Genomic DNA, 12,879 nt, shown 5'->3' on the forward strand with positions numbered 1-12,879 from the left:
CAGGCAGATATAGTATCTACCAGAAAAAGCGTTACCGAAGGTAAGTAACTTGTTCGTCATGTCTTTACCATCATTTCCCATGGGGGTCCCTGCTTGTAGTCAATCAACCTCTGCTAGGGTACTCAAAGGGTCAAAACGATTTACGTGATACCATGGTGGAAACTGTGATTGCTGATTTATTTTATTTTGACACTCTATTCCTGTTAAGTTGGATTGCCATATAGGAGGGCGATAAAAGAACCCCAATGGTAGAATCAAGTCTTTTGACTTATCCACGATTTGATTGAACATCCTATCGTTTATAGCTCTCACCTGCCCTGGGGACCTAAAGGTTAAAACTATACAGTCCCCCTCCAATGATTTCTCACCTGGTCCAACCCATCTGACCCTTCGTGCCATCTTGAGTTCCGAAAACAAGACATTAGGTTTTATACCTGTCTAGGCATTTACAAGATACAGTGATTTATTCCTCAAAGACGGCCAGTCTTCCCTTTCCCCTGGGGTTAATGGACGCACATTTACTAAGACAATAATATAAGGTGTAGTTTGAGGTGGTAAATTTAAAATGGAATCTGGACTGTTAACAGGCAAATGGCCTGGGGAACGTTCCGCAGCAGTGATCTTTTGTGGTATACCTTCATTTTGAGGGATTCCTGCCCCTGAGGGTTTGTTCGTATTCATGGGATTTGTTGCTTGATTACCATCCTGGGTCAGGCCATCTACATCCACAGGAGGACTTGTATGACTCTTAGAAATCCCAACCTGTGTCATACTTTGCCCCGGGCAATCTGATATAGCAGCTTCCCCACTTCTGTTTTTACCCATTTGCTTGTTTAAGCTAGATCTTAATTCAGCTTGTGGTACACAGGTGTTTGAGTGTTGGCTCTCTATGCGTGATAACCTATTTTCAATGTCAACCAATTTAAGTAAAATAGGTTGTAAATGAACGTTCATCACTGCTTCCAACTTAGTCCAGAAATTTTCCTCCATACCCTGGTGTGTAATCGGTGCCATCTGTGTGGGTGCTATATCTATCGAGGAAGAATCACAACTTAACTCAGGTACTAGTTCAGATATTATCTCAATGGTCTCTTGCATGCCCTTCTTTACTGGGGGTTTAGATGGATACTGTTTACGTGGTCTTTTAGTTATCTGTCCCTTTCGATTTTTACCCAATGGTGCGGGACAACTTCCATTTATCTGTTTGGATATCTGTGCCCTCGTTACTACAGTGGGTTTATCTCTAATAGTAGGAGAATCTAGGATTTCTTGAAGTTCTTGGGTACTGGGAGAGTCTGGCAGCAACGGGGAGCACCCGTTAAATTGTGACCACCTGACCCTCATCTGAATTTGTACTGGTAATAGCATAGCGACTCTGAAGTAATTGTGAATCTAGAGACAACCTGCGTTCAGTTAGCTTAATTTCATTTATATTTACAGATTCGGCTCTTACTAAAAAAGCGTCCAGGGTACCTACTACCCCTTTCCCTTTGCCTTCCTTTGGTTTTGTCATTGCTAACATTACTTCACAAGACACTATCAGAAAACAGTTCAAAGCTAAAATAAAAGACTCCTACGTATAAAACAATATACGCAAATGTCACTCAACAGACAATAACCAGCACCCAATACAATACAGATGAAAAATATTATCCAGTCCACTATACAATTTAGGGCCAAAGTCTTACTTCATCCGGACAGTCAGATGTTAAAGCCGTGGCCCAGGGCGGGGCGGGAAGGGCTAATTGCTTTTAAACCTTCCAATTACAGGGGGAGGGGTGAGTTGTCTAGTGCCCCACAGCATCCTGGGCCCTGTAGTCCTGCTCTTGCCCCCACGGAGACGCGAGAAGTAAATGTAGCCCCCGATTACAGGGGGCGAGTTGTCCGGTGCCCCACAGCGTCCTGGGCCCTGTAGTCCTGCTCTTGCCCCTACCGGCACAGCAGCAGCAGTGCGAAGCGTCTCCCCTGGTATCAATTTATAGAACAATCCACCCCAGTTTCTGCAGAAGGCTTGTAGCGTGCCAACAGCATCACCAAATGACATACAAACTCCCTCTGCTAGCTTCCTCACCCAGTCTCAACACTCCTTGTCCTGCTCATAGCCTTTCAGCTCCGCTCCCCCAGTCATAGACCGTCATAGACCACTCCAAAGGGTCTCTTACACGGGGCAGCCGCCTCCTGAAACTCCCACTGCTATCATTTGGCAGTGGATCCTTACTACTGAATAGTCCCGGTTATGCCTTAGTTTTTAAGCACATGTACGGTGCTGGGCATCAAAGGGGCATATTGCGCCTCATGAGATTGTGTCAATCAAAGCAGTCGGGATAGAGGCAGCTCACTCCTCGGCCCCCCTCCTCGTTCAGGTATTGCGCTGCCTCAATTTTTAATTTTAATGCCTCGTTTCGTGACGTCTCGATTCCACGGTACCTTTCTTGGTGCCTCTCTGCCTTTCCTCCGCGTTCTGTCTTCAAAGCGGCACAGCCATCTGAGCACAGTCTCTCTCCATCACGGGTGCTTTGGGGGAGTCTCAGTTTGGCGTTCTGCGTACTGCCGCCATTCCTCACCACACGCCACTGCGAAGTTTACTCTGGTGGGCGGGGCCTGGGTCACATCATTCCGAGGGGATGACTGGACGCCTCAAAAGATTGTCTTCCTAGGAGCTCATTTGGACACAGTCTCCTTAAAAGCGAGTCCTGCGGAAGAACGTCAACAGCGACTTCTCAGTCTGGCAAATTCCATCAGAAGAAAAGTCTCTTTCAGTCCGACTTTACAAATCCCTTTTGGGAATTAAGTTGTCATGTATACCACTGGTTCCTTTCTGCTGTCTCAAGATGTGCCCAATTCAAGAAGAGCTGGAGAAGCAGCGGGTACAATCAACAGGATTCTTCGACATCAGCGTAACTCAGCCCGGTGAAAGCCCTAGGGTGGTGGATAGAGAACCATCCGTCAGTGGGACTATTCTTGCAACAAGGAGCAGCACCGCTAGTGGTTACAACGGATGCCTCTGTAGAGGGATGGGAAGCTTACCTCCAGGAACTCCAAGTAAGTGGCAAATGGACTCACTCAACCCTACATAAACGTGCTGGAACTGAAAGCAGTGAATCTAGCCTTACAGGCATTTCTGCTCAGAATTAAAAAATCTGTGCTTGTCCGGATGGACAATACCAATATGATGCACTATATAAACACGCAAGGCGGCACAAAATTTCGTCATCTCCTCAGAGAGGCTCAGGTCTTATGGGAGTGGGCCATAGCTCGCGGAATCAGCTTACGAGCAGAGCATGTCCCGGGACGTCAACACGATTGCAGACACTCTAAGCAGGTTGACAACACCGTGTCCCGAATGGGAGATTCACTACCAATCGCTGCAGGACATATGTCTGATCTGGGGCAGGCCGGACTTGGACCTGTTCGCAGCTCACCAGAACCGCAAATGCCGGTACTATGCAAGATGGCATCCCCAACAGGGGTCATGGGGGAATGCCTTTTCGATTGCATGGTCCGGCATCTTTGTCTATGCCTTTACACCCATTCCTCTTCTCCCAAGAGTTCTGAGGAAGATAAGGACCGAACCATGCAAGTTGATACTCATCCCTCCGGTGTGGCCACGTCAGCACTTGTATACAGAACTGCTGCTTCTATCGCAGGTTCCACACCTTCGACTTCCAGTATTCCCCAATCTTCTGACCAGGGCCAGATCCTTCACCCAGATCTCAAGAACCTGCATTTGTCGGCATGGCTCCTGAATACAATAAGTTCGAACACCTGGGCATTTCTAGTGAGTGTGGAGATGTACTAGCCAAGGCATGGGCAGATAGTACCAACAAGACTTACCGCCTCAAATGGAAGCGCTTCTGCATCTGGTGTCATCAAGAAGGCTTACACCCACTGACCTCTCCAGAGTGAGTCTTATCTTACCTCTTACAACTAGCAATATCTGGTTTGGCTCATAGTTCGATGAAGGTTCATTTAGCGGGCGTTTCCTGATATAGAAGATCACCTTCCTCTCCACCATTGTGGTCCTCTAGAGTTAAAAGAGAATTCCTCAAAGGACTGTTTCGGATGTTTCCTCCGGTAAGGCCTCCACCTCTCAATATGGCAGTTGAACACTGTCCTCTTGCAATTAAGGAAACACCTTTTCGAACCAATTCACACAGCAGATATAAAGGCTCTGTCTTGCAAATTTGCTTTGCTCCTTGCCTTGACATCTTCCAGAAGGGTCCGTGAGATTCAGGCCTTTGTAATAGAGGAACCCTTTTTGCAATTCAAAACGGACGGAGTTCTGCTCTGCACAAATCAGAAGTTCATTCCCAAGCTTCCCTCTGATTTCCACCTAAACGAACCGGTGATACTAAAAACGTTCTTTCCGAATCCAATGACATCAGCAGACAGGGCTCTGCATTCACTGGATGTCTGGCGTTGCTTAAAATTTTATCTACATAGCACACAAGCTTCCCGTAAGACATCTCAATTATTTGTCGCATACAGTACACCAAGGAAATGTTCGCAGCTCTCCAGAGTATATCTAGATGGATTGCAAGTGCCATAAACTTTTGTCATCACAAAGCAGGAAGAACTCTATCTGCAAGAGTCCGAGCCCATTCCACAAGGGTGGTGTCGACGTCTGCAGCTTTATTTGCAGGAATGTCGCTTCCAGAGATTTACGGGGCTGCAACGCGGAAGAGTAGACCCACATTCACCAGGCACTACTGCCTGGACTCAGCAATACTAAATGAGACAGCAATGGGCCAAGCAGTACTTCATTATGTTCCACTAAGGTGAGCCACCCCTGTCTACCCTCCTACCTCTTCTGTATCACATTTCCACCTGTTTAGCTTTTACTATGCTGCAGTTTACATGAATTTTTGTATTAATGATTTTTGTTATTGTATTCTCGTATTTTATTTGCTTACAGGTCTTACTGATGCATATTTCGGTTAAGCTTTAAAGACTATGGTAAATGTGCTACCAACTGCATGCTATTCTGATTCAAGCATGTAAATCTATGAAAGTTCCAATACTGGAGTAGGAAACAAATTACTTACCTGTAACTATAGTTCTTCAGTATTGGAAGCTTTCATAGATTCACATGCGACCCACCCTTCTCCCTGGGGGGAGTCTCATCTCTTTTCTGTGGGCATGATTGTGTTAGCACTTGTGTTAGAAAATCTGAGGTGCTGACCTTCTCTCTGGAGGGCTCTAGGGGTAACTGGTGCTGATTGGTTGAGGCAGAACTTTAGTTCTTCTTTAATAATGACCATGATAGGCTAATAAACTAAGAGATCCAAAAAACTATCGAGGAAGTGTAGAGGCAGTGGTGATAGAAACACCCTCCTAAATTGAATACATAACCAATGAGATTCTATCAACGTGAAGGGAGTGAATAATTTATTGTTTTTTCAATTATTGGTGAAGGTCTTGTATCTAAAGGTGGTGGAAAAGGCTCTTTGCAAATGGCAAAGGGGGAGCACTATGTGCTTTTAAAATACCCCTCACACACTAAGAATCCCTTAGTGTCATGCTTCATCATAGGGGTCTTCCCGTCCCTCTTCGGGGCGGGGCGGGGCGTGCTACGACCTACGAGCTACGCGGGAGCACTTAATTTTTGACAATAGGCTATGTGTGATGTGTAGGACAGTGAAAAGTGATTAGGATAAAGTGTAGGGACCTATATAAGTGAAAGATAGAAAATTAAAAATTCCCTGGCTAGTAGAAAAAATTTAATTTAATGACTTCTCTGGCTGGGAACAGTAAAAAAGGGGAATTTTTAAGTAGGGCGAATTACGCTATCTACTTGGTCGACATGACATGTTTCGTAAGCAGTCCCCTCCTGCTTACTCCTCAGGACCTCTGTTGGTCCCTACTAACAGCACTCAATTCTAATTAAATGTAGTATGCCTAAAGTCCTAAAACCTAAAAGCAAAAATCGGCTTCTTGGTTTTGCTTCTGGGTTTGAGTGGGCCCTCTGTGAAGCGGAATAAAATGAAAGAAAAGACCTAGTATGGTCCCTGTGGAGAGAAAAAAGAAAGAAAATACAGTTTGCAATTTCACTTTAGAAAACATTGCACATAGTTCTCATAGTCCACTTGTTGCGTGAGTCACACTGTGGCATTGTATCCATTAAGTCTGAGATACATGGCATTGTATCCATTGAGTTTTTTAAAAAAAAATTGGTTATTCATAATCACTCTAGAGAATCAACCAGTGATATATTTTTCTCCATAATTTTGGTTTCATGGGTATATTGGCTCTCCAAAATCTCACACACACAATAGGACCCACCTCAATACATTCCACGCACACATCCAGCCAGGATCATATACAATGTCAGTTTTGATCGCAAGAGGAGAGTCGGTTAATAAGGTTCCATTTTAGAGTAAAGAGACGTGATGTTATTAAAAAATGAGTAAAGTCAAGAGTCCGTTTTTTGGAAAAAACGGCAGAAAAACACGTGTTGCACACATAATCATTAGTAGATGCATAGGACATATACATACAGTTATTTCATATATAGTTTGCCCCATGAGCCTGCATCTTAGGGTTTTGTCAGGCGGTATACTGAAAAGAAAAAAATGCATGGTAAAGTCACTCTGGATGCTCGTCTTCCGAGTGTGGTCCATTTTTAACGTCTGACCAGGTTTTTAAAGACCCATGATCGAGGTCTTACTTACATGACCGCTGGCAGAAGTCCGCCTTAATCCTACCCCTCAGCAGCTCCGTGGGATCTGGAGGGGCTGACCGGGACCATCTATTTATCCTAAGTTTGCATCTGCGCTGGAAAAAGTTCGTCATCCTCGCCTCCTCTGTCAGTGGTAGAAAGACTGGTACGCTAACAAAAATGCCCGCTTATTGTGGCAAAAAAGGTGGAAAAAGACGCGGTCATGTAGTCTTTCCACTATTACTATTTCAGATTTTTGGAGGAACAATGTTGACTCCGTAATATTGTTAAATTGTCCTTTGACCATTGGGTGAGTTCCTTATTAGTCTTAACTGCGATAAACTCGTGAATCAGAGATAGATGTATGATTCCTTTCAGGAGAACGAATCATGACAGTGGAACGTTACTTGCCAGGCACTGATGATATGTGTTTGCCATAGGATAGGGCACTTGATAACCTAATTTCACATGAGCGTTGTGGTGGTGTTGTGAGTTACAACTGCAATAATCTCATGAGACAAAGATGAAATAGGAAAAACCATTTTTGTTATAAGGAGAGCAAAACATGGCAAAGGTGCCGTCACTATCCAGGCGCTAATGATATGTATTTTCCTTAGGGCACATTCGGGCCAAATTTTTATAACAACGGTGTGGTAGTATTCTGAGTTCTGATAGTTTGTGTTTGACAAGAGGGACATTTAGCATGACAGCGCTGTGGTAGTGTCATGAGCGTATTGTTCTCAGATGCATGTACAGGCGTTTTTACGCCACTCCTCAGACCTCCAGCTCTGATAGGTGCATTGCTCATGTTGGATAACAGCTCATATCCACATGTTGACCATACTGTTCCCGTGGTGTAGGACATGCCTTTTGTAGCCAGTCACAACTGTCCCCAAGGTATCATCGTTTAAGCCAGTGTTGTTGGTATCCAAACGGAACACCCACCTCTGTTCCTTCTCGAGGAGGTGTTCTTCTCTTGCCACTTGCTCAGTTATGGTCCAAGAGATATCTTCGGGTTTGTTGTCACTTTCCAAGAAATGCGTCATTAATTTGGTACTGGCTCTGCGGCATTTGAAGAGACTCTTGTGTTCCCCTATTCTGGTCTTTATGGCCCTGCTGGTCATGCCTACATACTCAAGGAGGCATGGGCATGTGATTAAATATACCACATTGTGGCTGTTGCATGTTGTAAAACATCTATGTTCCCAGCTTGTGCCATTCCGGAAAGTCAAATTCTTGCCCTTTTTTTTGTTAGACAACAGACTTTGCACTTACCACAAGGGTGGTGACCTTGGACAAAGTTGATATTTTTACTGGGGTTGTTGCTCGAGATTTACGGTCTGGTGTGTACCAGTATGTCTCGTATGCTCCTCCCCTTTCTATGAGAAAACATGGGTCTTGGTATCTGCAGGCCCCCACTGTTCAGAATCCTCTAATGCTTGTTAACAATTTTGGTAACTTGGTTGGAACTCGTGTTATATGTGGTGATACATATTGGTCTCCTTTCCTCATCTTTGGGTATTCTTTCTTCCAAGAGGCTCTCTCTGCAGTTGTTGCGAGCCCTCTTGAAAGCTTGATTTATTATTCTCTCTGGGTACTGGCGGATTTCCAGTTTTCTACGCAGATCTTTGGATTGAAGTTTAAATTTTAAATTTCCGTGCAATTTCGCCTCAAGCGGAGAAATTGCCCATACGGTGGATTGTCCCGTAGATGTTTAGGGTGGAAGCTTCTGTACATAAGTAAACAGTTTTTGGATGTGCTTTTGAAGTGGGTGGTTGTCATTAGTCTCCCATCCTTTGGGAAAATGTTCAGGTCGAGGAATACAAGATTGCTGTTGGAACAGGTACTTGTGAATTTTAAGAAGTCGTCCTGTATATTCAACCACGTCCGAAATTGTTGTGAGGTTTGTTCATCTCCATCCCAGATGATAAGGATATCATCGATGTACCTCTTCCAAGTCCTTATGTTCTTTCTAAAGGGGTTACTTGGATGGAGTATTCTGGTAGTTTCCAGATTGTGCACGTAGAGACCAGCTATGCTGGGAGCAAAGGTGCTCCCCATGCTGGTCCCGTGCTTCTGTAAGTAGAGAGTGCCATCGTATTCGAAAAAATTCTCCTTCAGGGCCAGTGAACAACATTCCATGATCACGTTCCTTGGTGTTTGATATTCCCAATTGTCTTCGAATAAGACGTCTTCGATGATATTGAGGGTCTCATTATGTGGGAGACTGGTATATAGACTCTCCAGGTCGCAGCTCATCAGTAGCTGGGAGTCTGGGTCAAATGTTAAATCCTCTAATAGATTCAGTACGTCCTTGGTGTCTCTGAGGTAGGTAGACGTCCGTTGAACCATAGGTCTTAGGAAAGCGTCAGCAAATTTGGAAACTGGTTCCAAAACTAACCCAATTCCGGATACAATCGGACGTCCCGGGGGGTTATCCAGCTGTTTGTGTATCTTTGGCAGAGTGTACATATAGGGAGTTCTTGGGTTTTTCTGGCACAGGAATTCTCCTTCCTTCTTCGTGATCCAATTATGGGCTAATGCTTCCTCCACCATTGTGTTGATTTTCACTTGAACTCTTTCCGTGGGGTCAGTGTGGAGTACTTCATAGTTGTGCTGGTCCTGTAGGAGTCTTACACACTCGTTGTCATATTGTTGCTTGGTTTGTATCACCATCACACCGCCCTTGTCCGCTGGTTTTATTACTAGTTCACTGTTGCCACTCAGTTCTTGTAGTGCTTTTCGTTCTTCACTGGAGACATTCTGAAACACCCTTCTGCTTGGTGGGTCCAGATTGTTCAAGTCCCTCATGACCGCTTTCTCAAAGGTGAGAAGCTCGATTGGTAGAGTGTTGTCCATTGGAGTAAAATTGGACTTCGGTCTCAGTCCAGTGTCGCCCTGCTGGGTCTCTTTTTCTTTGTCCTTGAAAAAGTCTTGAATCTTCAAGCGTCTCATAAATTCCTGCACTTCCTTGCAGAGTAAGAATTTATCCATATTGGCTGTAGGAACGTAACCTAAGCCTTTTTCTAGTACTGTTTTCTGTGCCTCAGAGAGGTTGAAGTCAGTGAGGTTCACTATGAGGCTCACTTCCGGTTCTTCGATGCCCCCGTCATGCTTCTTGTTGCCATTCTTAGTGGTTCCTCTTCTCCTGTAGTCCAATGGACGGTCGTACCCCTCCGGTTGCGTCCCTTGTTCCTCCCCTGGCGCGACCCTAAAAAAGAGGTCTGGTCAAAGTAGTCGTAATCTTGTTGTTGATATGCCCAGGGAGGATAGGGTCCTTGTGGGTGCTGGAATGGTGGGGGGTCATACTGTTGAGGAGGATACATCGTCGGTAGAGGATGGTTGTTCCATCCTCTTGTTCCATGGTAATTAGGCCGCCGATAGTTCTGGCGTGTGCCCTGGTACCTCGGGTTTCTGCCTCTGCTGGAGTTCGAGCTATTGGATCCAGTGTCGGATGACTCATCATCTGTGATGTTGTTTCTTGAGGATCTGTAGTCATCTTTGATGTAAAGATATGTTTTTTCTTGTGTCCACCGGCCGGTGTCCTTCTTAAATTTAACGTACTTGCTTAATTTTAACGATGTCTCAAAATCATTGAGTGTTTTGTTAAGTTCCTCGAGGTGTTTCTTCAAGCTGGCGGGAGATTCATAGCTCTTTAGTCGTACTTCGATCGCTTGAATCTCTACCTTCAGTTCTGACGCTAGTCTACTGGCGGTTTTTATTATAAGCACAATCCAGTCTCGTGTGCATCGCCAGGAAATCTGAGACCAGTCGATTTTGAATGTTTTATCCTCAAGAAAAATATACGGTTCGTTCCGAACCACCAAACCCGGTGGGGCTGTGTTAACTCTCAGATACTCAGACATGAATAGTCCATGAAGGGCAGTTTTTATCTGTGTCCTCCTTAGTTCTTCTAGTTCGTCCCAATCGTTATTGCTGGTGGATGGTACAGCGGAATTCAGGCCCTCAAAGGTGCCTAGTGATACCATGAGGTTGGAGATCTCATCTACAGTAAAGGCAAGGCCCAGATTGGCCATTTCAAGCTAGTCTCTTTTTGGAACTCCAAGGGATAATGTTTAATGAAATGTAGAGATACAGAACGTACTGTGAAGAGATTGGTTCAGCTCAACTTCCGCAGCTACGCGCTGCCAGTAAAGACCCAAAAAACAATCGAGGAAGTGTAGAGGCAGTGGTGATAGAATCACCCTCCTAAATTAAATACATAACCAATGAGATTCTATCAATGTGAAGGGAGTGAATAATTTATTGGTTTTTCAATAATTGGTGAAGGTCTTATATCTAAAGGTGGTGGAAAAGGCTCTCTTTGCAAATGGCAAAGTGGGAGCACTATGTGCTTTTAAAATACCCCTCACACACTAAGAATCCCTTAGTGTCATGCTTCATCATAGGGGTCTTCCCGTCCCTCTACGGGGCGGGGCGTGGCGTGCTACGACCTACGAACTACGCGGGAGCACTTAATTTTTGACAATAGGCTATGTGTGATGTGTAGGACAGTGAAAAGTGATTAGGATAAAGTGTAGGGACCTATATAAGTGAAAGGTAGAACATTAAAATTAAAAATTCCCTGGCTAGTAGAAAACATTTAATTTAATGACTTCTCTGGCTGGGAACAGTAAAAAACGGACTCTTGACTTTACTCATCTTTTAATAACATCACGTCTCTTTACTCTAAAATAGAACCTTATTAACCGACTCTCCTCTTGCGATCAAAACTGACATTGTATATGATCCTGGCTGGATGAGTGCGTGGAACGTATTGAGGTTGGTCCTATTGTGCGTGTGTGAGATTTTGGAGGGCCAATATACCCATGAAACCAGAATTATGTAGAGAAATATATCACTGGTTGATCCTCTAGAGTGATTATGAATAACCATTTTTTTCCAAAAACTCAATGGATACAATGCCATGTATCTCAGACTTAATGGATACAATGCCACAGTGTGACTCACGCAACAAGTGGAATATGAGAACTATGTGCAATGTTTTCTAAAGTGAAATTACAAACTGTATTTTCTTTCTTTTTTCTCTCCACAGAGACCATAATAGTCTTTTCTTTCATTTTTTTCCGCTTCGCAGAGGGCCCACTCAAGCCCAGAAGCAAAACCAAGTAGCCGATTTTTGCTTTTAGGTCTTTAGGCATACTACATTTAATTAGAATTGAGTGCTGTTAGTAGGGACCAACAGAGGTCCTGAGGAGTAAGCAGGAGGGTACTGCTTACGAAACATGTCATGTTGACCAAGTAGATAGCGTAATTCGCCCTACTTAAAAATCCCCCTTTTTTACTGTTCCCAGCCAGAGAAGTCATTCAATTAAATTTTTTCTACTAGCCAGGGAATTTTTAATTTTAATTTTCTACCTTTCACTTATATAGGTCCCTACACTTTATCCTAATCACTTTTCACTGTCCTACACATCACACATAGCCTATTGTCAAAAATTAAGTGCTCCCGCGTAGTTCGTAGGTCGTAGCACGCCCCGCCCCGTAGAGGGACGGGAAGACCCCTATGATGAAGCATGACACTAAGGGATTCTTAGTGGGTGAGGGGTATTTTAAAAGCACATAGTGCTCCCCCTTTGCCATTTGCAAAGAGAGCCTTTTCCACCACCTTTAGATATAAGACCGTCACTAATAATTGAAAAAACCAATACATTATTCACTCCCTTCACATTGATAGAATCTCATTAATAAACTAAGAGACCTAGGCCTTTTGTAGTCTATACCTATCAGTGTAAGTCTATTAGTACTATTTTAAATACCGGTGACTCCCATCATGATGCCGGGGAATGATTCAAGCATGTGAATCTATGAAAGCTTGCAATACTGGGGAACTATAATTACAGGTAACTAACTTGCTTCTTAGTTCATCTAAGGACTGTGGGTGGATAGATGTCCATTACAGACCCACATTCAATTGGTGGTGTTTAGAATCGGACAATAATTCTGTTCCTGTCACTCATGCATGCATCCTAAAGCCGTCAAGGAGCGAGAGGACAGCTGCTAATGGCCAGAGGCTGTGATGTCAGGCAGAGTCAATGGTAGTCAAGGTCCCAGTCCAGAGCCTTCTCCTTGCATACCTCAGGAACGAAGAAAAAGAAGCACCAGAAACGTGAAGGAGTCACTTCTCCCACAGATACTTAATCCTTGGAGCCGGAGTTAGTCATGCTGGAGCACACTGGTCTGGCTCCTGGTGGCTATGC

The sequence above is a fragment of the Lissotriton helveticus genome, chromosome 11 (genome assembly GCF_964261635.1).
Source record: "Lissotriton helveticus chromosome 11, aLisHel1.1, whole genome shotgun sequence".
Classification (NCBI taxonomy): domain Eukaryota; kingdom Metazoa; phylum Chordata; class Amphibia; order Caudata; family Salamandridae; genus Lissotriton; species Lissotriton helveticus.